At 55.2% G+C, this 27820-nt stretch overlaps 1 protein-coding gene and 1 non-coding gene across 2 annotated transcripts in view; one reads left to right on the top strand and one right to left on the bottom strand.

Annotated features, from left to right (window-relative positions):
- The window catches only part of DNMT3A (DNA methyltransferase 3 alpha), a 98147-nt gene extending 73494 nt beyond the window's left edge, over positions 1-24653 (bottom strand). The window contains exon 1 of the mRNA XM_060026990.1: positions 24548-24653. The gene's annotated coding sequence lies outside the window, so the exon portion shown is untranslated. The remainder of the gene's footprint in view (positions 1-24547) is intronic.
- On the top strand, positions 3171-3244 carry TRNAG-UCC (transfer RNA glycine (anticodon UCC)). Its single transcript has one exon. It is a non-coding gene; the product is annotated as a tRNA-Gly (tRNA).
- Positions 24654-27820: the final 3167 nt, after the last annotated feature.

Genomic DNA, 27820 nt, shown 5'->3' with positions numbered 1-27820 from the left:
CCGTGGTGGCCAAGTTCTAGGCCTGAACACAGCACTTCCCGCCCGTCCTTAGAAGCTTCCTTCTTCTCCCAAGCAGTCCTGCCGAGGGAAGAGACCCTCTCTTGGGCCCACGGTCCCAACACAGCAGCGTGTGTCTACCGTGACATGACGGCCCTGCTGCTCCTGGCACCAAAGCGTCCTCCTCACGCATGCCAAGGGCTGCACCACAAAACCACCACCAAATAAAAACCCTTGCCAAGAGCCCTACCCCCACAACAGGCAGCTTTTAGTTTCTCCTTCATACTGCTAACATCCACAGTGGCCATGAATAATTTTAGAACAACTTAAAAAAAGTTGTTTTGAGGAATCCTATCATGAAAATGTCTTGGTATCGCGACTGACATGGTCACCATCCTCACCGCTCCACTTACAAAACTGCTGTGGAAAAGGAATGGGATTTTGATTCTACACACCCAAGGGCGCTACCTTCTAAATCCAATGTAGTAGAAAGATTTTTTTAAAGAAGACATAAAGGGACTTCCTTGGTGGTCCAGTGGTTAAGACTCCATGCTCCCACTGCAGGGCGCACGGGTTCGAACCCTGGTTGGGGAACTAAGATCCCGCATGCCACATGGTGCAGCCAAAAAAAAATAAAATAAAGAAGACATAAAGTCACAAGATTGGGTTGAACAGAGAGGAGACACCACCAACAAGATGTGGGGGTCTGGAAAGCAGATTTGTGGCAGGCAAATTTCAGACAGCACATGACAAGTGATTCATAACAGAGTCCTTTAAAGACACGTGGCATGATAGCACCATGTATCTCCGGGACCAGGGGTGAAGAGGTTGCATGTGTGAAAATAAAAAGGATCGAATGAAAGAAGTAAGATCCCTAAATCCACCTCCCCCAGAAGTCTGAGATTTACTCTCCAGAGAGCACAAAACAGAGGGTCTTTGCGCAGAGAGTCGACAAGCACCCTTGACAGCAAGAGTAATAAACAAAAACCAAGGAGATGAAGGTTATTTTCAACGCTGAGGTTGAGTCCCCCAGGCTAGTCCCCCACTGGGCTCCTAGAATAGTGGCAGCCAGACCTTACCTTCTTCTCTGGGGAATCTTACCAGTGCAAGAAGAAAGGCCTAAGGATACAGATATTGACACCAGAACCCAAATGGTTTCCAAATGGCTTGTTTAGGTCAGCTAATGTGGATCTGCAAGTCAGCCAGCTTCCAATCAGCTTTTTAGTCCCCTGTTCTTAACCCTGAAAGGACAACCAAGGACCACTAGACATCCGAGGGAAGACTCCAACTTGCAGTGCTTCCACCATGGAAGGGCACCACCATGCCCTCTACCACTGAACTTTTTTTTTTTTTTTGATTGGAGTTGATTTACAACGTTGTGGCAATCTCTACTGCACAGCACAGTGGCTCAGTTATACATTCTTTTTTATACGCATTCTTTTTTATACTCTTTTCCATTATGGTTTATCCCAGGTTATTGAATATAGTTCCCTGTGCTATCCATTAGGACCTTATTGTTTATCCATTCTAAATGTAATAGTTTGCATCTACCAACCCCAAACTCCCAGTCCATCCCTCTCCCTCCCCCCTCCCTCTTGCCAACCACAAATCTGTTCTCTGTGTCTATGAGTCTGTTTCTGTTTTGTAGATAGGTGCATTTGTGCCTTATTTTAGGTTCCACATATAAGTGATATCATATGATAGTTGTCTTTCTCTTTCTGAGAAAGTATGATAATCTTAGTGGATAGCATGATAATACTGTCACTTAGTATGACAATCTCATGTTGCATCCATGTTGCTGCAAATGGCCTTTTTTGTTCTTTTTTATGACTGAGTAGTATTCCGTTGTCTATATGTACCACATCTTTATCCATTCATCTGTCGATGGACATTTAGGTTGTTTCCATGTTTTGGCTATTGTGAACAGTGCTGCTATCAACATAGGGGTACATGTATCTTTTGGGGGTTTTCTTTGTTTTTTTGTTTAACATCTTTATTGGAGTATAATTGCTTTACAATGGTGTATTAGTTTCTGCTGTATAACAAAGTGAATCAGCTATACATAAATATATATCCCCATATCTCCTCCCTCTTGCGTCTCCCTCCCACCCTCCCTATCCCACCCCTCTAGGTGGTCACAAAGCACCAAGCTGATCTCCCTTTGCTATGCAGCTGCTTCCCACTAGCTATTTTACATTTGGTAGTATATATAAGTCCATGCCACTCTCTCACTTCATCCCAGCTTACCCTTCCCCCTCCCCGTGTCCTCAAGTCCATTCTCTACGTCTGCATCTTTATTCCTGTCCTACCCCTAGGTTCTTCAGAACCTTTTTTTTTTTTTAGATTCCATATATGTGCGCTAGCATCTGGTATCTGTTTTTCTCTTTCTGACTTACTTCACTCTGTATGACCGGCTCTAGGTCCATCCACCTCACTACAAATAACTCAATTTCGTTCCTTTTTATGGCTGAGTAATATTCCATTGTATATATGTGCTGCATCTTCTTTATCCATTCATCTGTCGATGGACACTTAAGCTGCTTCCGCTGAACTGTTTTTTTTTTTTTGCGGTACGTGGGTCTCTCACCGTTGTGGCCTCTCCCGTTGTGGAGCACAGGCTCCGGACGCGCAGGCTCAGCGGCCATGGCTCACGGGCCCAGCCACTCCGTGGCATGTGGGATCTTCCCGGACCGGGGCACGAACCCACGTCCCCTGCATCGGCAGGCAGACTCTCAACCACTGCGCCACCGGGGAAGCCTGAACTGTCTTTTTAATCTGACAAAACTACAGGTGTCATTTGCTGTTTTTACTCTGTGGTCTGAACTCAGGAACTGAATGGATTTGGATAAAGATGAAGACCTGTCCTGGGCAATGGGCTCCAAACGGGGGAGTAAAACAAGCAAGAAGACATGGGCTCCAGAAAACAGGAATTCCAACCAGAAGGAAGGCAAAGGGAATGCCAAGGAGGACAACAAAAAGAAGTCACCGGACGGCAGCTAACTATGCCACACGCCCCGAGAGCAATAGAGCGGATAACTCAAAAAATGGAACTGAAACATAACACTTGATGTGACCGCCCTCATGGAAGCCATACAGACAGCTATTAGGAGGTGTAGCAGAAATGGGCAAAAGGTATAAAGAAAATAAGGCAGATAAAGAAACAAGGTAGGGGCTCCCCTGGTGGTCCAGTGGTTAAGACTCTGCGCTTCCAATGCAGGGGGCCCAGGTTCGATCCCTGGTCAGGGAACTGGATCCCACACGCAGCAGTGAAGCTCCTGCGCGCCACAGCCAAGACCCAGTGCAGCCAAATTAAGTAAATAAATAAATAAGTTTTTAAAACGACAAAAGTCAATTAAGAAAAAGAAACAAGGTAATTATTCATTTCAGGGGGAAAAAAGGAAACTATTGTAGTACAGTATAAAGCTCAGCTGTGAACAGTTGCATGAGTTGATTTAACAAGTATGTGTACATGACATACATAAGTATGCATGTTTGTATGTATGTATGTGGATGTAGACATATTGCCTGGTGTATTAATTTCCTATTGCTTCTGTTACAAATTACCACAAAGTTAATGGCTTAAAACAGCACAAATTTGTTTCTTGCAGCTCTGGAAGTCAGAAGTCCAAAATGGTTCTCGTCACTGGGCTGAAATCGAGGTGTTGGCGGGCTGCATGCTTTTCTGCAGGCCCTGGGGAGGTTCCATTTTCTTAACTTTTTCAGCTTCGAGAGGCTGCGCGCATTCCTTGGCTCCTGGCTCCCTTCCATCCTCAAAGCCAGCAATGGCCAGTCTTTCTCCCATCACATTACTCTGACCCTCCTGCCTCTGCCTTTCACTTTCAAGGATCCTGATGATGACACTGGGCCCACCCAGATGATCCAGGATAAATCTCCCCATCTCAAGATCCTTAACTTAACCACATCTGTGAAGTCTCTTTTGCCACATAAGGTGACACATTCACGGGTTCAGGGGATTAGGATGTGGCTGTCTTTGCAGGGCCATTATCCTGCCTGCTACACGCATACATATATGTATATTATTATAGGCATAAGACATTTTTGAAAGAACACTGGTAAGGTACTATTTATTTATTTATTTATTTATTTTATTTTTGGCTGCGTTGGGTCTTCGTTGCTGTGCGCGGGCTTTTCTCTGGTTGCGGCGAGCGGGGGCTACTCTTCGTTGCGGTGCGGGGGCTTCTCATTGCAGTGGCCTCCCTTGTTGCGGAGCACAGGCTCTAGGCACGTGGGCTTCAGTAGTTGTGGCACAAGGGCTCAGTAGTTGTGGCGCACGAGCTCTAGAGCGCAGGCTTAGTAGTTGTGGCACACGGGCTTAGTTGCTCTGCAGCATGTGGGATCTTCCCGGAGCAGGGCTCGAACCCGTGTCCCCTGCACTGGCAGGTGGATTCTTAACCACTGTGCCACCAGGGAAGACCCCTGGTAAGGTATTATTGATAGTATGTCTACCACGAGAAATATTGAGGGGGTTGGCTGGGTAGAATGCCATGGTTGGCCATATAAGAGAGCTAAATTCTTATTTACCAAATAGGAAATCAATGGAAAATGTCTACAATGGAAGAGTCAAAAATACGAACATTACTCAGACCCATGAGATGCAAAATCGCTAGAAGAAACAGCTAAAAGTGGGTGCCTCTGAGAAGAAGAAGGTGGAAGGAGACAAGGAACAACTGCATTTGGTGAAGAGATGTTAGTCCTGTTTACTTCTTAAATTATATGCATGTAATACTGTGAAGAGATAAAAAGTAATTTTTAAAAAGAGAGAATGGGTCTGGGAATGAGGGCTTACATCCAGCTGCAACCATTGGATGGGTTTGGCCTCCGTCCTCCTCCATAAGAGTGCAGCTAAGTCCTTCCACCTCTGTTACGCTACGAAACCGTCACGTCCCACAGAACACCCATCATCAGCTCCTCACCCCCACACAGAGTTCCATCATCCGCTCTAAAAGTGGTACCTCCCTCCCCGCCCCACCATCACATCCCTCACGAAATGTTTAATTCTCGCAACACATCATTTCCACCAAGTCCAGCCCATGTGCAGCATGGTGCACCTCCCTTATGTTCCCCCCTAACTGCATGTCGACATGCCATTGCTGCCCACATCCCTAACCACAGCCCAGCTCGCTCATCAGTCCATCTCAGACCCAAGACCCACAATTCAACCATCTCCCGAAGCCTCCAGACCGTCCTGCTGCATCACCTCCCACCTCTGCCACCACACCGTCCCCAGCACCATTCCCACCCTCCTCACCGATCCCAACCCCATCAGCACCCCCTGAGCCAATCAATCACCCCAAAGCCTCACCTCCAAGCCTGCTCCAACCAGCACCGACTAGATCGTCACCCCAGTCTCACCTCAACAAGGGCCGGCGAGGAATCATCCCCTTCCAGAAACAAAACCATAATTGCCCACAAACCCAGATCCTTCCTCCATCAAAAACAACCCTAATGTGACCACCATAAGAGCCCCTCCGGCTCCATCTCAAGTCCTCTCTTTGAATTGCTGAAAAATATCTGACCGTCTCTGCACCAGGTCCTTCTTCACCCCTCTAGCTGAAGTCTGCCCTTTTTGCAGTGGACTTTGCTGGTTTCGATCTAGTTACCTTCCCCTCCTTCCCAGTGGGGTTTTGTGGTGTTTGTGCCGACCCCACCCCTCACCCTAGTCACAGAGTGAGCGTGTGACCAGGCGGGGCCAATCAGAGGCCCCCCAGGAGAGTTTTGGTGCAAAGGAAAGATGCTAACGTGATGGGACGTGGGTCAGGAGCTGCTGGCTGCATTGGGGAAAGCTTGCCTGAGGGATGGAGATAGACGCTGGAACACTGAGGCCATTGTCTGGGCCCCCGGACCCAGCTGTACCTGGAGGCAGGGCATCTCTGAACCTCCCGGTAATGTGAGACTTTCCCTACTTTGGTGTGAGTGAGTCTGTGCCTTGCGGCTGACGGTCCTGACTCATATACTAATCTCAACCTCCTGAAGTCTTCCCTGGGAGGCCCGACTGCGTGGGTTCAAATTCTGTCTGTATTAGCGTCAGTTGTGTGACCTGAGGCATAACTGTGCATCAGTTTTCTCAGCTGTAAAATGGGGAAAATAACACTTGCCACTTCACAGGCCTGTTGTGAGAATTAAAGTGAGATGTATTAAAAATGCTAACAGGGAATTCCCTGGTGGTCCAGGGGTTAGGACTCCACACTTCCACTGCAGGGGGCCCAGGTTCGATTCCCTCACTGGTCAGGGAACTGAGATCCTGCAAGCCGCACGGCGGCGCCAAAAAAAAAAATAAAAATAGAATGGATGAAATAACATTAAAATTATTTGCTTTAAGAAACATGCCAACAAGAGTGCCTGACACAAAGAATATACTCAATAAATTTTAACAGTTATTAGTCCCTGACTAACCCAGCCCACAGTTTTCTCTCCTTTGTTGACATCCCTGGAGTGCCCGTGAGTGTACTTCACTCCAATGGAGCTTGTACTGATTACGATTCTTACAACCCGCCAGGCCCTGTGAAAAGAGCTTTACAATTTCAACATCTTGTACATCCTCACACCTCACTCCAACCCTCTGAAGTGGAGACTATTTTTATCCCCATTTTCTAGATGAGAAGAATGAGGTATGGAGAGGTTAGCAAAGCTGCCTAAGGTCCCACAGTTCATGGGTGGAGGAACCAGATACAAACCCAGGTCTTTCCCCCGCTGAAGCCCACAGTTTTCCACTTCATCATGATCTCTTACAATTAGCACGTGACCATTGTAAACATGTTAACTTTCCCAAGGAATTGATCAGAAAACAAAGTTTCCAGTTAGTCTCCCTTTCCTGGTGAGGCCTGTCGGCTGTGAGGGCAGGGGGAAGGGTGGTAACAGGCAGTCCAAGCTTCTAATCATCGTGTTCAGTGCCCTGCCGATGAGGCAGTCATTCATTCATTTATTCATCCTACTATTTACTGAGCGCCTACCGTGTGTCCAGCACTGTGCTAAGGGACATGCATTGTCCCGTCTCATCCTCATAACCAACCTATGAAGTCTATGAAGTTGGTTCTACTATTATTCCCATTTTATAGAAGGATAAGCTGAGGCTTGGAGAGGTTAATTACCTCTCCAGAGTAGTGCAGGTCGAAAGTCCCAGGGCAGGATTCTGAGTCCAGGTCCATCTAACTTAAGAGCCCTTACAAACATGGCGACACCCGGTCACAGATGAGCACGAGTAACACAGACCCCAGATCAGCTCTCCGTGCCCCTGATGTGACACCAGCCTGTAGATAACAGCCTCACGGCTGAATTTCCTATTTGACCTTAGGAGGAGGTGCCAATGAGTCCTGTGGGCGACAGAAGACGTGAGAGTATCTTGTGCCCCACACCACCCAAGCATCTGCCAGGGTGGTGATAAGCTTGGTAAGCTGGGGGCAGCAGAAAGCCGAGAGGAGACATCACAGCCTCCCAGACAGAGATGTTTATCTGCCACATCTTCCCCCACCCTTGGTCACAAGACCGGGGCTGGATGAGGGGGAGGGGGAGGTCCCAGTGCCACTTTCTGATTGCTCATTCTCTCTCAACACGAGGGAGATGCGTGTCATCATACCGTGACTCTGACTTCCAGAAACGTCCTTCCCACCCAAATCACCAGCTGCCCGTAGAATACCAAAAGCCACTGGCGACAGGCCAGCAATCCTGCCATCCTGTTCCCACTTCAAAGCCCATCTGTCTGGCTTTGAAGTCACAACAAGATGACTTGTGGCTCTCACACCACCCTCGAGGCCAGAGCACCACCAGCGTGAGCGTTTTTAATCACACCAAATGCTGCCATTATGGTGGCCACACTGGCAGAGCCGAGCTGAATCAGACTCCTCTGCTCACACTTATGGTTACCATGACACAGCCCCAAAAGCAGGGAGGAGAGGGAAAAAAAAAGGTTTGTACCCAAAATAGACACTGGTAAGGAGCTGAAGTTGTTCTTGGGAGCCAAAATGAGCCAATACAGAGTTCCGTACAGGAGCACGCATTTCCGAACGTGGTGTCAGGAGGAGCCCTGCCGGGGGTCGGGGTCGTGTGTGCGGGGGCAGTCGATGGGCTCCCCACGCCCCCGGAGGCAGGGCACAGGGTCCAGGCTGACAGTCCACACGAGAATCAGCCATGTGGACCCTGGCGGGGCCTGCTGTCTGGACGGCCATGAGCCTGGGTCTGATTCTGTGCTCCCCTCCCCCCAAGCCGAGGTGGCCCACGGTCCACACCTGTGTGATGCTTGGCCCTTCCAGCCTCCTCTAAACAACGGTCCGCACGTGCCAGCTCCAGAGCCTCTTCACTTACTCTCCCCTTGACCCCTGCATCTGGTCCCCACTCCACTCCCGCATCTCTGACAAGGTTTAGGGGCTCTGAATGCTGTCTGCCAAGAGGACACCCCAATGGTTCCCCTGGAAGACGAGTCATTGACCTGGCTTTTGGGGACCCCCTTAATGCCGCTGAACCAACAGACAGGAAGGAGTTACTCCACAAGCTGGAGTGATTGATCCTAGTTACCAAGGAGAAATTGGGCCAGGAAGATAATTTCTGGAATCAGAGGATTCTCTCAGGTACCTCTTAGAACTTCCATGCCCCAAAGTAAGGGTTAATGAAAAACTACAGGAACCGAGAAAAGAAAAGGCAGGACAACCGAGGATTCAGATCCTTCAGGAATCAGGGTTTGGGTCACTCCACCAGGTAAAAGAATCCTGCCCTGCTGAGGTGCCAGCTGAGTGCAGAGGAGATGCAGGATGGGAAATGGGAGAAGGAAGCCGGAGGGCAAACGTGGTCTTGTGAACAAATATAGAAATGAGAACTATAGTAGTTTTGCATGTTTTCTATTTACTTGATATAGATGCGTGTTTATTTGTACATGGTAACACTTTTCTTCTTTTTCCTTCATCTTCCCATTATTTATATTTCATATACAAGTTGTTAGAAGTTAACGTTACAATTTAGTCTTTAGGTAACAGAATATTCAGTGAGACTGTGACTGAATGTGAGGCGTTGCTCATGTAGACAGTGATTGATACAATGAGTGCTGGGACGCCTCATTTGGGAGACAGGGTAAGAACGGGAAGCAGGATAGCTGTGTCTTGGTAGGTAGAAATACAACTATTTGGTTGTGGTAGGGGAGCCCACATGTGTGTAAAAGGGGGCAGATGCAAGCTGTGCAGCCCAAGCAGCAGACTGTGCCAGTTAGTTTATTCACCCTTCATTGCCTGCTCTGTGAAAATGAAGCTAGGCCCCTTAAATATGTCCCCTTTGCCAGCTGGCATGACATCAAACTCCCTCAGCAGAGGGCACTGGAGAGACATTGAAGGAGGAGGAGTTTTCTTTCCTAGAACCAGTGTGCTCTTGAAGGATTTCTGCATCGTATACAACTTCTCCAGCAGTCAGATCCTGCTGCCCCTGGGGCTCCCCTAGTGGCCAGGCCTGTCGAGTCACAGCTTCTCCAGTGCCTGGCCTGCAGCAAGGGTGCTTCCCCAGCACCTGGCTCCAGCAGTGTTCGACAGTCGCGAGCAGCCAGCAGCTTCACCCAATATTCCTTTTGGGTGGTTTAGAAGCATTGTACCTCCAGCAAGATACTTCCTCATGAACAACTTTCCTTGGGACCCAGAAGGATGGACTTCCAGTGAGTCCCGGGGGCAGGTTTCCAGCAAGTCCTGCCAACGTGGCACCACAGTGACTTCCCCGTCACCCAGGGAGCCAGGGGCATCAAGGCCAGGTTCTCAGCCCTGGGGGCCTCTTCCTTGGGCGCTCCATGGCAGCCCTGGGTGTAGCTGCTGTTCTCATATATGCTATTTCTGTGTTCTTTGCAGATCTTTTTACTTCTTAGCCAATCTCTCAATATTCCAATCTCCTGTTATCATTAATAAGTCTTTATATTAAACTTTGCCTGTTCAAATCGCTATGTGGTTCCTGTCTCCCGAGTCGGCCCTGACAGATACAGTCACCCACGGCTTCAAAGGGCCTTTTCCATCCTTGGCGTCCTTGAGCTCAGTTCAGCCTCCTTGCCAGCTAATCATTCCCTGCTTCAAGCACTCACCCAGCGATCCCTCATTGAGTGTCATTGCCAAGCTGGGCACTGGGGTGGACAGGAGACCCCTGCAAGTTCACAAACAAGGGGATTCTCTGGCTCCCTCTGCCCCCTTGGCTCCAAGCTCCTGGCCCTCGGGCCCCTCTGCTCTTTCTCCTGGCTGGCTGGGGTCTTGCTCTCACTGCTGCCCAGTGGGCACCCCTCTCGGGTCCCGCTGTGATCCAGCTGTACCCTAGATTCTCCTCTGCTGAGATGCGTGGGCTTAAATGAGTGCAGACTTCCTACTGCAAGGCCTCCAACTTTATTCTCTGGACATCCCCACCTGGATGCCTTGCGGTTACCTAAAACCCTGCTCTTCTAGAACCAGATGCTTCATGTTTCCTGTGGCTCCTCTCTCTACGTGGAGGTGGCAGCCCCTTCCCCTCAGCTGCCAAAGCCCAAAACCCCGCAGAGAACTCAGGTCCCACCTGCCCCCTCAGTCCCCACGTTGCACCAGGCACCTGATCCTCGGGCCCCTATTCTCCACCCCTGCCCTCCAGGCCCTCGGGACCACAGGTCTAGACCTCGGCAGTTACCCTGTAACGCGTCTCACCGCCTCTGTGTCCCTCTCTCCCACCCCAGCCTCTTGGCAAAGGTTTTCCACACACGGCTTCCTCAATCAAACCTACGATGCCTGATGGAAATGTTCTGAGATTGTGGTGATGGCTGCACAGCTCCGTGAACGCACTACAAACCATCGAATCGCACAGTTTAAATGGGCGAATTGTATGGTATATGAATCATATCTCGATAAAGCTGTTATTTTTAAAAACCCGATGATGCCAGTGATTTTCACACACTGTAAGATCTGAACTCTGGTCTGGTCCTACACTGCTGGCTCTCCGAGTCTGGCCTCAGCCTACTGCTCTGACCTGGCCCCCACCTCGCCTAGCTGACTCCATCATTCCAGGCCCCCAGCTCACATCCCCTGTTCCCACACGCTTGTGTCTACGTTCACAGCATTCTCTCCTCCACGAGGGGGGGCTCCTTCCAGAGGGCCCCCAGCCCCCTTCCCCACCCCTCAGGACCCCCACCCCCTACCGCTCCTCCTCAGCCACCCTCCCAGGGGTCTTTAACCAGTTTGTTGCGTAGTCATTTGGCTTTTCTCGTGTAGACGGATGTGTGTGTTTTCTGAAACAGATGAGGTCAGAGTCATGTCCTGCACCCTGCTCTTCTGCCACCGGCCCTCCCTGGTCTCCCTGTTCCGCCTGACCCCTGAGGCAGAGAGGAGGGGGTGAAGTCACTCCCAGGCAGCCGCAACATCGCCAGCACGGCGCTGCGGTGCCTCGAGGGACCCCCCACAAGCTCATTCTAGGGGTCGCTTGCCAGAGCTCCCCAAGGCAGTGCGCCAACGGGAAGGGCCCTGCTCCACCTGCCCCAGGCCAGGACGTGCGCCTGCTACGGGGTCCGCAGGCTCAGCCAGCCCCCAGATGCCCAGGGTGCCGGGGGTCGTGAGGGACCTAGGTCAGGGTGTCTGTGAACCATGGGAAGCGGGGACAGCCGGCCTCCCACCCACCCAGGCCTTTGGAAGCTGGTCCCCCGCTTGCCTGGGGCCAGCCACTCTCTCCTCATACCATCCGTGCGATGCTCCCCCGCCCGCACCTTTTCACACTCCTCCCAGGCCACAGAGCTGACCCCCTCCCGGGCCCAAACCAGGAGGTCCCCCAAAGAGTCTTCAGGGTCTGGGAGCTGCTGCTGGAGCACAGTCCCTGCCCACCCAAGAGTGCATGAAAGAACCCACTGCTGTCAGAACCACCTGCTGCTCCCTGGGTTGCTTTCTCCTCACTCTCTGCCCCAACCGAAACCAAACCACTTGCAGGGGGGAAAGGGGGCCCGAGAGGAGGAAGAACCCAGGGTTCTGGGTAGCACAACTCAGAATCACTAGCCTCTGGCCCGGGGGCCCTGGTGCAGTTCATCCACCCCTTCAGCCCTAAGGGGGCTCAGCCGGAACCCACCTCAAACCTCTGCCGCTCAGACGCAGGCCACACTTTACCAAACCACACAATGAGAGTCCTTACCTCCTGAGTCTATTTTAAGATATGACAGAATTTGAGTCGAGTGTTTAGCGTGATACCTGGCACATGGTAGGCGCTCAATAAATATGAATTTTTTTTAAAAAGTACCTCATTCACAGATGTAGAGAACACACGTGTGGACACCAAGGGGGGAAAGCGGCAGGGGTGGGGGTGGGGGTGGGATGAACTGGGAGACTGGGATTGACATAGATACACTAATATGTATAAAATGGGTAACTAATAAGAACCTGCTGTATAAAAAAATAAATAAAATTAAATGCAAAAATTCAAAAAGAAAAAAGTATGTCATTAATTAGGGTGAAAGGCCAGTGAAGTGTCCTTAAGAAACCTAGACTCTCACTTCAGACAACGCCCAGGAATGGCTCTCGCTGGCTCCTGAACGGCTGCTGTGGCCTGACCCAGTGTCCTCTCTCCCAGCTAATGCCGCGAGGCCTCCCCTAATCCCCCAGCGCAAGGGCCTTCGCAACCAGAATAAATAACCTCTTTACCAGCACCCTTAACCTGCCACTGTGGCCTCAGGGGTCAGAGGCACACACAGAGACACAGACACAGACCCACACGGGCACACTCACATACACAGACACATGCAGAAAGACATGTTTGTGTGCGCAAACACACACACACACACACACACACACATGCAGGCAGGCTCCAGGAACCTGAAGCAGGAGGATCCCAGGCGAGGCCTCCCCGCATACGCGTCGCACATTTCACCTAAAGTGTGGGCCAAAGAGGCATTTGGAAACCAGCTTGGGAACCTCATAACCATTCATAACATTGTTCTGAGAGAAAATACAAAACATTGCCCTACAAACAAACATTTGCAGTAGAATTCCTCCAAGAGCTAGGAATTGCCTGTGCTAGAGAACTAACGCAGCAAGAAGAAACAAACCACATAAGCGCAGTTCGCCTCTGCAAAACTAATACCAATTACAGAAACGTTACGTGAACTGCTCACCATGTACACCTAATTAGCATGCAGCACAATTCTGCATGCCATTAAGGGTATGCCGGATTAATTATGCTGTACATTCCGTGTGACTACACCACCACACCCTCGGTCCACACACACCAGCTTCCAGAGGGTGCCCCTGTGACAGGGGTGCAACCAGGGAAACACTGGTTTCCGCACTCAAGTTGACAGTGGTCCCCACCCACCCTATCCCCCGCCAGGCACAGCCTGACTCCGGCCCAGGCCTTCTCGCCAACGCCACCTCCACAGGAGCCCCCGCTGAGGAGCTAGCTTCCCACCCAGCCTCCTCCGGAGAGCAGAGATGCCTCCAAGGTCTCCCCGTGGCCATGGCTGCATGTCACAGGGGCCACAAAACAGCCCAATGGCCACCACGTGTGCCCGATCACAGAGGAAGCTGGCCTCCCCATCCAGACCGAGGTCACCCTGAGATCATCTCCCAGACTCCACCAGGGCCCTGCACCCCTTTCCCTGGCACAGAAGCCAGCTACTGGGCAAGGTCCTAGCCGTGGTCCGCCCAGGCCCTGGATGGGTCACAGCTTCTCCCTCCCTCGTCCTCTGCTCTCCACACAGCCATGGGCAGCTCTACACAGACCCGACCCTCCCCTCCATTAAAAAGAGACAAGGAACTGACCTCCTCCCCTAGTTCCCATTTAGCTCAGCAGATGCTCTTCAAATACACTGGGGTGACCCAGGTTTGGGGAACAAGAGAGTCAATGGAACATGATAAGTGGAGCTTCCCAGGAACGTGGAACTCAAAACCCACTGGGGGGGGGTCAGGCCTCTCGGGAGGCAAAGAGCAAGAGGAAACTTGGCATGTGAGACAGCGGAAGAGGGGCGTGCGCGGTGGGGGGCTGTGCCTCTTCAGCGCCAGACAGGGACCAGGCACAGCTGAATTTTAATCCGCAAATACCAGGGAGGCCAACTGTAGAAGGATTCTTTTAAAAGACACATGACACAAAATATCCAAGTTTAGGGCAAGAAGCAGTGTTTGAAACAAACAAACAAACAAATGACACAAGTCTGGAAGGTTGTCTCCACTTTGCAGACGGCAAAATTGAGGCTAAGAGAGGTGAAGCGATCTTCCTGAGGAGGACTCAGTTAGGAGGTGGCAGGGCCAAGGTGAAACCACTGTCTGTTCAGCACCGAGCCTGGTGGCCCTGGCACAATGCCACGCCGCCTCTTGCCTCTGCCCGGGTTCAGTGATGCTGACCTGGTTCACGCCATTTTTCTAGAAATTCTTTGGAAACAGCTCTTCCTGTGACACACAAAAGACTCACATTCCTACTTTAGAGAAACAGTTTTTGTTTCTTTTCTGTTTGTTTACCAAAACTGCTGTGCCCATCTTATCCCCTCCTACACTGGCAGACCTGCCTCTAAACCCAGGGCGGATGGCAACTTTGCAATTCACATACCACTGTCAGAGGGTGATGACACTCAGACCAGGCTGTGCAGCAGGGAGTTGAGGAACAGGGTCTAGGCCTTGCAGCTCATCTTTCGGGGGAGCACCTGAGAAGCAGAAGCCCCTGCTCAAGCCCCCCCCAAACATCAGTATGCCCAATGTACGTGGTACAAATGCCTGGTTACGTTACTTCCGTCCTTAAAAATCTGCAGGGATTGCTACCAGTTACGGAATAAAATGCGCCTGCCTTTCTAATCCATCACCTGGACCCTGCGCCTTCCTGGGTCCCCACATCCAGGCCTGGTGACACAGGCCCTCCCTCTTCTGCAAGCCCGGCCCAGCCCAGGCTCCGCCTGCACAAATCCTAACCACCCTCAAGTCCCAACTCTAGCCCTGCCTCCCACGGGAAGATCTCTCCCAGACTCCCTCCAGCCGAGCCCTCTCAGCGGACGGACGGCACCTCCACCCACGCGGCGGGCTGAGCCAGCTCCCCTCACCCTCTCCATCACCCAGTCACTCCCACCTAAATGCCTCACAGAGCAGCCCTCCTCCACACCTGCACTGCGGCTCCCCTGGATTCCTGCACCAGCCTTCTGCCTGGGCTCCCCGACCCCAGCCTCAGCTGCCCAAGTGCTCCTCCTTGACGCCCCGGGATGATCTTCCTCAGACGCAAATATGGACACGTTACTCCAAGGCCAACGTCGACGAATGGGTAACATCCCGGCCTTCCGTGGTCCAGCTCGGCCCAGCCCTCCAGCCTCACATCCCATGATCCCCCATATCCCATCACTCCCACCACATCATGGGAGAAAATGCCCTGGACCACCTGGCTAACTGCCCCCTACGCTTTGAGACTCAGCTCCAGCCTCACCTCCTTTAGAAACCCTTTCCTGCTCTTCCCTCCCCCCTTGAATGAGATGTCCCTTCTCTGAGCCCCCGTAATGCTCCAGGTACACGCTGCAGAGCTCTCTCCACCCACCTACGATGTAATGGTCACCTTGCCAGACCCTCATCTCCCCTGCGGGGTCCTTGAGAACCAGCTCAGTCTCTCTTATCTTTGTAGCCAGTGCCCGACACATAGTAGGTCTTTAATAAATGAATAGATAAACATTATCTGTGAAGCTGAAGCAAGGGCCCTCTGGAGAGAAAACTCAAGAGCTGCCAGGCCTGCCAGCTTGGGGCCCCAGCATATCACCACGCTATCTCAGAGTCCAGGCTGCACAGAGGGTGTTGACAAAAGAAAATGCAGAGGCAATTGCCCTGCCCCACTGGGCTTTCCAGCTGGGCTTCCAGTACCAGGCAGGCCCTCAGGCCACCACTAGTTGGGCTGGGAACCACAGGCCTGTGAGAGGATGGCAACAAGCACCACATTGTTGCTGGTAATAAAACCATTAGGAACCAGTGCTGTGTGCCAGCTCCCAGGCCCGGCTGTGGTCAAGACCCTCCCATGCCTGTGGGCCAGGGGGCAGAGCCAGCCCTGCCAGCAGGCCCAGCAACCAGAGGAGAGGCCACTGCCTGCTCTGGACCCAAAGAGAGCAGAGGGCAGGAAGGGCGAGGGCCCAGGGCTTGGGGGACCTACTGAGTCCCCACTGGGCTTGGACTCTCAGGAAACTGACAGGAGTACATCAAGATTCAAGGCCCAGAGAGCAGATGGCCGGGGCTGGCCGGAGCACTCAGAGATCAACCAGCCAAATCGTGGCTTTACAAAGGAAGTGGAGGCCCTGCGACCCCTAAGGGGTGATGAGGATGACAGGCAACATTTGTGGGGTCTTGGAAGGCAAGGGGGCCTCCAACGGGGTCACCTCACCAGGTCCCCAGATTCACCCTCATGCAGCCCTGTCCTGACCCGACTCAGAGAAAAAGAACTCACACCTCCTGAGTACCTACTATGTGCTGGGTGCAGCGCTGACAGTTTTCACACCGTATTTCATTTGATTCAAGCAATACCAGCAAGATGTGAATGTGATTCTTATCCCTGATTCACAGATGAAAATCCTGCAGCTCAGAGACTTTTAGGTCCCTCTGTAGCTATGGTAGTAGCAGGGCTGAGATGCAAATCAAGGACTGCCTGCCTCGTGGTCACTTCTTTGCACTGCACGTCTGTCCCCTAGCAGCCTGGGGCAGGGGGCGGTCTGCAGAGGGACCAGCTCTTGTCCTTTTATTTATCTTCCTGCCTCACTGCAGGGGCGGAGTGGGGCGGGGCTGGGCCAGAGAAGTCCACACACCCTTTCTCCTGCTGTCTTTACCAGGGGCAGCCTCAGAGGGCAAAGCAAGCTCCAAGATGGCGCCCATGGGCAGTGGCTGGGGGACGGGACTGTGGAAGGGGGAGGTGGGCACTATTGCCAAGCAACAGGCAGAGGAATTTATATCTGCCCCTCCTCACCTCTCCACCCTGTCACCTGGGTCACTGCCACCTGCTCCTGGGCCTCCAGATCACAGAGGCGGGCACAGCTTGAGCCCACATGCCAGACGAGTTTCCCAGGCATCCCCTCCACCCCTGGAGGGGCCTCCTGAAGCCCCATTTTGTCCTCCCTGCACGTGGCTCCCCAGGCCATGCCAGGGCTGGGTCACCTGAGGTCCACACCGAGACCATTTGGGTCACAACAGCAACGAGATTGAAGCCTTCAGGGAAGATCCTCAATGATTTGTTTCCCATCCTGGGTCAGAACTGAGAGTTTCCAGTCACCGTCCTATAAAGCGAACTTGGTCTGCTGCCCTGGAGTGAACCGGGGTGCTGCCAGCTGCCTGTTTTCCACTCTCACCCAATCCCTACCAGGCCAGGCCTTCGCTTGGAGACCTCAGGGTCTGCAATAAATCTCCCTGCAACCTTTCCAGAAAAGACAAGTACCTGAGTAGCCCCACCCTTTGCTGTCAGTCTCCAAGCCAGTTTCGTATCCATTATAAAAAAGTCCACCCTTCCAGCCCAAGGGTGACTCAAATTTTTATAAGTTCTTATCCAGAAGCTTTAAAAGTGTGGTTTTATTTTTGTTGTGGTCATTAAGAAAGGAATGCATGCGCCTTTATATTTTTGCAAAGGTTACGAAAGTGTATAAAGTAAAGTGGCAAGGCCTCTGCTGACACGTTTGCTGGGTTATCCTTCCAGAACGACTTTTTCTAAGCATCTGCTAGCCTATAAGTGTGCACACTGGCGTGTATTTTAAAGGAATTTTACGAAAATGAGATCACACTCTGCACCATATCACGGACATCTAACATGTCAGAATAGACACGCTTCCCATCTCATTTCAAAGCCACTGGGAGAATCTGATTAGATTCCTCTTTATCCACAAATTTAGGTACCCTTTCAGAATCTACAAAATTAATCACAAAGGACCATTCCTCAAGAAGCCCCTTGCCAACAGGTTCTGCTTGCTGGAGTGCCAGAGGATCCCAGCCGCCTGGCATGGGCCCGAGCGCCCTCGCCTGCCCCTCCTGGTGTCCTCTGGGGAACCTCTGAGGGAAGGCAGGCTCCCAGGTCCCCCAGCCTCCCAGCCCAGGCGTTCCCGGACATTCACCATGATAGGGCCCACATTCGACCCATGGCTCAGTAAGCCACAGATCTGACCCCACCGTCCCATAATGTCCCCTCTGAGCATCTTTTAACCTTTTCAAGGAAGGACCGCTGGCACACCGGGCTCTAGCTGATCTATTAGGTCTGGAACATCTTCCCCACTGACCCCTGGATCCGTCCACACAGCCGCAAAGCAGGAAGAGCACTAGATTAGGAGTCAGGACACCCAAGTTGCAGCCCTCCAGTTACGAGCTGTGAGAGGTGGTCCTCCATCCCCTCTGTACATCCAAACGGGGGCAGCTAACAACTGCTCAGAATTAAAAATGACCTTGACATTTGAAACAGAAACAGAGAGGGAAGATCAATAAGGATGACAGTGAGCAGGGCCATGACCTCAGGAAAGAGAAAATAGGAATCTGATTGCAGATGTAAATAAGGCTGGGAAACCTTGGAGGTCAGAGGGGACCAGAGCAGGATGGGAGTGGGCATTGCTGAGCTACAGTTGAAAAAATTTTTTCATTCCCTGCTGGGATGCAGCTAGGAAAGCCCCAGGTATCCACACCTCCTCCCCCTGTCACTGTCCTCCAGACAGGCCTGCTATGTGATCAGCAAGGGAGATGTGGCCTGGCGGGCCCTGCCCACTTGCTGTCCTTGCCGGGGCCTGTCAGGCACCTGCAGCCACACCTAGGGGCATGGCCGCCAGCCCGGGCACCTCCCCTCCAAGCTGGGGGCTCCGTTCAGCTGCACATGGAGGAGGGAGGGAAGAGGGCAGTGTGGAGTCAGGGTCTGCTGACGTCCCCTTTCGCTGTGCTTGCAGCCCTTACAGGAATGTTCTGGACGCTGGGGTGCCTCGGCCCGGGGAAGGGGATGCACAAACGGGGCACGGAGACCTCTGGGAGGCCAGGCCAGGGACCCTCCTCCGCCCATTCACATCATGATTGCCATCACTGACAGAGACCTTGCCCCGCTGGCGTTCCCCTTAATGGTCACGACCCCCCAGGGTTGGTGTAATTTAAACTCTGTTTCCCTCCAAGTCTGAGCTCTTAAGCTCTAGTCTGCAGAATATAAAGGAATCAAGATCCTATACCAAATGAGCTCAGCCGGCCCCGTCCCCTCCCTCCCTTTCGTCCCTCAGTCTCCCCTGCCGTCCCTCACAGCCACAGGCAGGGAAGTTCTAGGCGATTCTCCACAGGCCACACGGGAGTTACAGAGCACAGGGGCCCACTCCCCTCAAATCGGCGTGGGGCCTCAGGCTGCCTCCGAGGCCCTGTTCACCGCCCTGGAGTCTCCGCCACACTCCAGCCACCCTGTCCCCGACAGCCTGGCTTCCTCTCCTTGGTCTGGAAGCCCCACCTCTGTGTTCTGAGGATCATCACAGGAGCCACCTCCTCCAGGAAGCCTCTCCTGATCCCTCCAGTTGGCTGTGACCTCACTGTCCTTTGAGCGTTTTATTTCTCCCTCTCCCTCGACCTTGGTCTGTGGTCATTAATTAGTTGGGCACACCCTAAACTCCCTCAAAGCTCAGCACAGGGTCTTGCCCAGCAAGACCCTGGTACAGGGCAACAAACAGACTGAACTCAGGACAGAATCCGAATAAAGAGCTGAAACTGTAGCACAAGGGGTTTAAGGTAGATACAAAGACAACCTGTTGACAGTGCGATCTGTCAAACTCTGGAACGGACTCCTAAACGGCACTGAGGAGCCTCCCACCTCCGAAGATTTTTCAGTCAGAATCAGCACTTTCCTCATCTGTCCAAGATTTTGCAAGAAAGGCAGGAAGGTGGACAAGACTTCACAGAGCACTTCCTGCAGTGCCAGGCCACACGAGCCGCCCAAATGATGACGCTACTCACGCTAACGCTGAGCGCCTGCACTCTGCTAAGAGCGGAAGCGGCATTATCTCAGCTAATCCTTACAACAACCTATGTGTAGCGCCTGGTCTTGTTTCCACGTTACAGGTGAGGAAACTTGGAGGCTCAGAGAAATTGCGCTACCCCAGATCCCACAACTGTGAAGCGTCCGAACGCCGCTCCTTCTGATTCCGGGGCCCTCTGTTCGGCTGCCTGGAGACAGGCTCATGTGCAAGCTCATGTCCAGGCTCTCTGTCCCCACGCGGCTGCAGGCCGCGTACACAGAAATATGCACAGACACACGTGCACCACACCCTGGCTTGCCCACACACTTAGCCAAGGGGAGGCAGGCTTGGAGACACACACGCGAATCTCCAACACTGCACGGATCTCGGATTTGGTACGTTTTTCTTGAGGGAAGAGAGTCAAAGAGAGAAATGACTGAAAACGAGCCCTCAAGATTTGAGTGGAAAGGAATCTGGCGCCTTTCGTTTACTATTAAGCCCTGCTCAGGAGCAGCAGAGTGCACAGGCCCACAGAGACGCCCAGCCTCCAAGGGCAGTCGGGCTCCTGACCGGCACTACCATCCATTAGACACCAGAACGGAAGTGGAAACAATTCCCACAGGCCATTCCGTGACCCTAACTGTTGCCTGTCCCCAAGCTACAGGCCAGAGACACACTCAACTATCCATGGGGCATGGGATGGGGGAAGAGGACACGGGCACCAAGTCAGGGACCCCAGGCTCAAGAGAGTGGAAGGTGGCAGGAAGTGCCGAGGGAGGGGAACATGTGACAGGCACACAGTTGGCCCTTCCGGCCTTGGGCTCTGGGTAGCACTCCCAGCCCTGGAAGAAACCGGGCCTGGCTCCACAACCAAACAGCCCCCAACCCAGCTCCAGGTGTTCTCAGAGCTTCAAGTTCTCTTTCAGCCCTAAACTCTAGGGCTTGGATTCTAACGGTAACGTTTCAGGTCAAGGATGGCCATTAGAGAGCTGGCAAGACTGTTCTCGGAGTCCCCTTTCTATCTGGTTCCCACAAAAAGGAGCCTTGATGGAATCCGGGGAAGAATTTAGGTTTTTCAGGAGGGCTTGAGCCTAAGGAACTGGCTTATAAGTAGGCGATGGCTATTCGGGGAAGGCAGAGCAGTAGCAAGCAGTAGAGAGCTGGGCACCAAGCCTGCCACTCGGGGGAGGACAGGGACGCAAACACAGATGTCCAGCAGACACTCGTGGAAACCCCACAGAATGTCTGATGGGGGACCAGAGGCGGCCAGGGCAAGGTCCCGTGGAGACCACAAACTGAGAGGAGAGACCAACACGCAGCGCAGGAGCCCGGGAGAGCTGGAGCAGGAGACAGTCTAAGCTCCCCAGAGGGCAGGCCTGGCCCCGCTTCTTCCCGGCCAGGTCACCCGGGGCAAGTATTTTATAGCTTGTCTGTCTCCCTTGCAGGCTTTTTCAGAGGCCCAATGGCGGTGATGTGTGACTGTGCTAGGGAAAGCACTGGGAGCATCTCTGGCTCTAGTGAGATAGATGACTCTGGGTGGGCTCCTGGATGCGGCCCGGTCACCAGAGAGACCAAGAAAGGATGAGGAGCTTGGAGTTTCAGCTTCAAGAAGGTCCACAGGAACGCAGGAGCTCACCGCAAACTGGACTCAGGGAGGAAACCTCAGAAATTACGCACACACACAAGTGTACACGTAAACCTACAGAAGGACACACACGTGCGAAGGCTTAACCAGAGGCTGCACTTTTACACTCCTGTGGAGTCAGACGTGACAAACCTGTCTCCTGAAGGGCCCTCACCCCTCACCCCACCCTCTCCTTTCAAAGGCCCAGCCCCCAGGAGGCCCTGCTCTCACTCAGGCCTCCTCTCCTTGGAAGCCATTCCTGATTATCTCTGTGAGGCGAGACCACCCCGCCCCCACTCCTGGGTCTGAAATTCCACCACTAGAATCAGAGCCATAGAATTTAAAAGCTGGAATGGACCTTCAAGCTGCAGTCCAACCCTCACCCCACAGAGGAATCCCGTCCGCAGACACCCTGACACATGGCATGGCTGTCCTCTTCTCTGCTTCTCCAGTGCCGGGGTTGGGGGGGGGGGCGGGGGGCAGCCCTTGCACTGTGGACCACACTCCTTGAGTCTAGAAGGAATTCACCTTCTCTAAGGTCGGCTTCCTGTTGCAGGCCCACAAGCCTGGGAAGGAGGACAAGGAGAGCCTTGGTCTACCCGAGCCAGGAAGTGTGCATTTGATGAGTAGCTGAAGACAAGCCCCAAGGAGCTGGACAAGAGGCTGGAGAGGGAGCCAGGGCCCAGACGAGTGGGGCCCGGGAAGGGAGGCGGGCAGGTGCCAGACCCGCCACACAAGTTTGCCTGGGCCACTGACTGCGTGCAGCACATGTGCACACATGCACACACACGCACACAGACTCACGCTTTCACAGAGCTCCCTGTCAAACAGCCCAACCAGGGCCTCAACGGGACCTGGAAGCAGAGGGGGACCACCTTGCCCCAGCAACCTAGCAGGAACTCCTAACAGCCCAAGCCTCCAAACCCAGGCAGCTCAGGAAACCACCAGGAAACGACCCCTGCCAGCAGAGGGGGCAGCCCAAAGAGGGTCCGCCTGACAGCTGGGCTCCCCAAATCCCAGAGGCCAGTCCTAGCTCTCCAGCATCGCCCAAAGAGAAAAGCTTCCCCGGCTGCAGCTGTCACATCTGCCTGGGAGGGAGGAGGCACAGCGGAGCAGCACCTGATCCCAGGATCCCTTCGCAGCCCGCCAGCCCAGGAGGCCGGTTCAGCGCTGGCAGCCCAGGGTGAAACATGAAGACTGAACAGTCCCCCAGGGATGGTGATGGCAGTCTCTGGGCACGGCAGCAAGGGGCAAGCTGGGTCACAGGGCGGCCGGCTCTTCTCCTGCAGCCTCCTGTCCCTTCTGGTTTGGAAGGGGGCGAGCTGTGTGGCTCTGGGGCCCGGGCCCTTCCTCCCTGCCTGACACAGGCCAGAGCTGCCCAGCTGGGTACAGGACGCCATCTTGGGTCAAGGTGCAACCACAGGGGGCTCCTCTCGCGAGCTGGGGAAGAGAGCCCCTGAGAACCAGTGAGCCCCTCACTCCCCACCCAAGGGGCCAACACCTACTCAACTGCCTTTGCACTGGAGAGTGGAGGAAGGACAGAAGGGATGCAGAGAAACGGGGGAACTAATGGGGGTGAGAGGGAAGGGAGTGGGTGCCCCCAAGAAGGGAGCCTCCAGGAAAGCGAAAAGCAGTTTGGCAGCTAGAGGGCCGCGGGCCTCAGCGATGGGGGGCTGGGGGAGGCCAGGGGCGGGCCCTGGACCCTTGCCAGCTCCGTCTGAGCCGAGGGGGAGGGAGGAGGGAGGGGGAGGGGAGCTGGGGTGAGGGCGGGACACGGACCGAGGCCGCCTGCGGCTCGGAAGCTTGGGGTCTCCCGGGGCGCTGGGACGTGGGGCCGAAGACCCCGATCCGCAGCCTCGGCGAGGCCTCGTCCTTCACCGTGCGGATGCGAAGCTTTCAAGGACACGTCTGCACCGGCCCAGCGGGGGTGCGTGTGCGTGAGTGTGTCCGCGTGCGTGTTGAGTGTGTGCAGGGGGGTGGGTGCTGCTGCAGGGGGCGACCCAGGGCGTCCCCACCAGCCACGCTCCGGGCCCAGGCCCTGAGGCTCCCACCCCTGCGTTTTCCGGCCCCCGCGGCCCCGGCCCGGGATCTTCGCCCGCCCCCGCCCCGCCCCCACACTGCGGCGCCGCCACCACCGCCGCCGCCGCCGCCGCCGCCGCCGCCGCCCCGGCTCCCACGGCCCGCGGCGGGGGCAGGGAGGAGCCAGGCACGACGTCCCCCCCGCGCGCCACCCGACTCTCCGCGGAGAGGTGTGCCCCCCAAGTGGCACTCTCCCCACCCCCGCAGCCCCTCCCAGATCCGCTGGCACCCCGCTCCCCCAGCCACAGGTGGCCGGAGGAAGATCGCTGCGCAGCGTTCCCCGGTCCGGCCCCCAGATCACCCCTCGGCCCGCCCCCGGGGGCCTCCCGGGTCCCCCGCCCCGCCGGGCCGAGGAGGGCCGGGAGCCGGGGGGAGGGGCGGGGGGCCGGGTCGTGCCAGGCTGCCATTTTCTGCCGCCACCGCGGAGCCTGCGCGGGGCCGGGCCCCCGCCCCCCTCCCCCGCTCCCTGCGGGCCGCGGCGGGAGCCGATTATTCCGGGTCGGGGTCCGCGCCCTCCGGCGTCCCGGCCGCAGGCCCCAGGTTGGGCCCCGGGGCGGGGGCAGGGCCCGGAAGGCGGGGGCGGCCAGGCCGGGGCCCCTGCGGCAGCGCCTAGCGGGGCACCGCGGCTGAGGCCGGCGGCGGAGGAGGCCCCCCGCGGCATTGTATAGACTTGAACTTGAGCCCGGAGCCGGGCGGGGGCGCGGAGGGGGCTACGCGCCGGGAGCTGGCGGGACGGGAGGGGGCGCCTGTGGAGCCCGCGGGGACATAAACAAACCCTCAAATCCCCCGCGCCGCCCCGGCCAGCCCGGCCCGCCGTCGCCGCCCGCAGCCCTGGCTCCGCGAGCGCCCGGCGCCGAGTTGCGGGGGTCCGGGAGCGTGCCCCGAGCCGGGCACTGCCCGCCGCCGTGGCCCCCGCCCGGCTCCCCTCCTCCCCGCCCGCCTCCGGGCCGGCCTCCCGGGCCGCCAGCAGCGGCGCTCATTACCGTGTGGCCGGTGGGGTCGGGCCGGCCCGGCTGCGCGCCCTAGTGCCGCGGCGCCGCGTCCCGGCTCGTCCTCTGCTCTCGCCGCCGCCGCCGCCGCCGCCGCCGCCCGCGCGCCCTCCCTCCCTCCCTCCCGGCCCGCCTGCCTGCCTCGCTCGCTCCCTCCCTCCGCTCGCTGTCGCGCTCCCTCTCTCCGCCTCCTCCGCCGGGTCCCCCCCTCCCACCCCTTCTCTCCGCCTTCCTCCTTCCCTCCCTCCGGCCGCCCGCGGGCCCAGGCCTCCGCCCGCTGCTCGCCCCCCGCGGCCGCGCTGGCCCCGGCCCTGGCGCTGCGGAGCCGGCCCGGGAGGCAGCGCCGACTTGGGGGCCCCGGGGCGCCGCGACGGGAGCGGCCTGGGCGCGCGGCCGGTCCTAGCGCCCTCGGCCCGACTTCCCGGCCTCTACGCCCCCGCTGGGGGGGGCTCCCCGCACGCTGCGGGTCGGAGGGCCGGACCTCGCTGCGCCCCGAGCCTGCGCTGGGCCCAGGAACCCCGCCTCGGCCGCTCTCCCGGCCACTCCGCCGGGGGCCTGCGGCAGCCCTCCCCCCGCGGGGCGCCCCGCTACCTGGAGCTGCCTCTGCGCTGGGTCCCCGCATCCAGCACTGGCCGCAGGGACAGCAGCCCCTCCTCTCCCGCGGCCGGTGTCAAGTGCCTCCCCCCGGCAGCCCGCGGAGCCCCCGGCGGTCTTCGCCCTGCAGTTCTCCCGACCTCCACCAGAGCCCACTGCACTCTGCCTGCCTCAGCACTGGGGCTGGGGACAGCAGCGCCGGCCCATCCGCGCCGCAAGCCCCACGCCACCCGCCACCCCCGCCAGGTGCCGCCGCCGAGTGGAGGCCGGCCCACTCAACAGGACCAAGGTCGGGGCGCCAGGCTATCGAGGCCGTCTGGGAGGCTCGAGCATTTCTATAGGATGAGCCCCCTTGAAGGGAGTGAGTTCCCCGTACCTTGAGGTGTCCAAGTAGAGTTGAGTGTCCTCAGTTGGTCAGTGGAAGACTGAAAGATTTCATGGCTCGGGGGTGGAACTAAATGACATTGAAGATCCCTTCCAGCTCTAAGATTCTGTGCACACACCTACACTCCGCCCTCATGCTTACTCACCCCTTTGCGGCGAGGGTTGTTCTCATTTCCCATAGAGTTCCCAGGGCTCCAGGTTTCTGACTCGGGGCATCTCTGTCTACTTTCATCAGCACAGCCACTCCTCTGCTCATCACTCTCCCAACTGCCACCGCTAGGGCTTGGTGCTGGGGCCCCTGACTCCCCAGCCTGGCTCCTTTCTTCTGCCTGTACCTCCACCAGTCATCTGCCACTGTGTACCCCCATTCCACCCAGTGCTTCAGCTACATGGCAGTGCCCTGAGCTCCCTGCCCCAGGCCATGGTGTGCTCCCTTCCCCAGGCACCAACCATCCCACTTATGGACACCCAGGCCCTCACTGCTGAAACCAGTCGTACTTTTCCCTCCACCACCACCAACTTCAACCCTCCAGGGGTCACAGGAACAGTTACCTAACTCTTTGGGACACAGAGCTGACCTTTCATCCAAGAGATTTCCTTCCAGAAGTCCTCTAATGCTTCCAGGTCCTTCAGTCTGCCCACTCCCTGTGCCCCAAGGTCAGAGGCCGCTCTCGACACAGTTGTCCCGGCCTTTTTCCCTGTCACCCTCGCTCAAGTGGTCACCCCATGCCGCTGGTGATAGGCCGTGCTATCCGTGGTCTCCACCTGGCCAGTTCCAGAGACTTGGGATGTTCCTTCCATGAGGACAGAGACCACCTCTGTCATCTCTGTAGCCCAGCACTTGGCACATAGTAGGTTCTCAATAAGCTTTGGATGAATGAATATGTACATTGCAGGTTCTGTGCCACTTTGCCTTCAGCATCAAGATGGGCAACCACAGACATGCTAAAGTTTGGCCAACGGGAGGACCATGTTTAGAAAGATCGTTGCGATACCGCTTCGTTCCTTAAGGGCTTGTATAATACTGCCCGCAAGTAGCAGCGATAGTTTACTGAGTGTCTCCTGTGCGCCGGGCACCAGGTTGGCCCTGTTCCTTAGCAGCCCTCTGAGGTAGTTTGTGTTATCTTCACTCTATAGATGAAGAGACTGAGGCTCGGTCAAAGCCACACTGTTGGGAAGTGGCAGAGCCAGGATTCAAAGCATGTTTCATCTGACTCTGAAATCATTATTGTTACCTTAAAACATTACAGTTACTCTTTTTTTTTTGACCATACCATACGGCTTGTGGGGTCTTAGTTTCTTGACCAGGGATTGAACCCGGGCCCTCGGCAGTGAGAGCACAGAGTCCTAACCACTGGACCACCAGGGAATTCCCTACAGTTACTCTTAACAAGCTGAAATTTTCAGGGTCAAGTGGGCAACTGCAAGTTTCTATTCAGGAGGGAATTCCTTGGCGGTCCAGTGGTTAGGACTCGGCGCTTTCACTGCCGTGGCCCGGGTTCGATACCTGGTCCAGGAACTAAGATCCCCCAAGCCATGTGGTGCAGTCAAAAACACAAAAACAACAAAAAAAAGCACGTTTCTATTCAGTAGAACTATTTATGATGAAATCATTGGGAGTCCATGATGTGTGACCTTGGATGTCTGTGTTGCTGGTGTCAAAAGGCCCAAGGTGACCATGTTGGGGGGTTTGCTCGTGTCCAGTAGGAAGCAACTGTGTGGCTACAGGCCTGGTTCCAGAGCCTGGCCTCGGCGTTTTTGGCATGAGGAGGACCCTCGAGGCTGTCCCAGGAAGAGACACGTTAATGCTGGCTAACCCAACTGGGCCCTTCTGACGACAAATCACACTGGGTCCAGCTCAGATTGATCTGCCTTTGGGCTCCTACAGCCCCATCACTTCTGTCTGGCCCACTGCGGCCCAGCCAGTATCCTGGTGGACTCTAGATCATCAAGGGTGAGGGGCAGCATCGGTCATCTGTAGTAACAAACAAGTGACAGGATCCTGCCTAAACCACCTTAAACAAACAAAAGGATTAAGTAGTATAGAGTTTAGACAACTGGGAAGACCAGGGCTGGGGATTCAGGCACAGGTAAATCCAGGGACTCGAGTGTCAGCTCCAGAGCCGGCTCTCTCTCCATCACTCTTGTCTGCTTCCCACTACGGTGGTGCTTCTCCCTACTTTAAACAAACTCCAAGATGGTGGGCAGCTGTCTCATGTTCACACTCTCCCAACTTAGAGCCCCAGTGGAAGAACATAATTTCCTTTCCTTCAGGAACCTCCTTAATGC

This window comes from Delphinus delphis, chromosome 12, assembly GCF_949987515.2.
Source record: "Delphinus delphis chromosome 12, mDelDel1.2, whole genome shotgun sequence".
In the NCBI taxonomy this organism is placed as follows: domain Eukaryota; kingdom Metazoa; phylum Chordata; class Mammalia; order Artiodactyla; family Delphinidae; genus Delphinus; species Delphinus delphis.
This window is presented reverse-complemented; position numbering and strand designations above follow the sequence as displayed.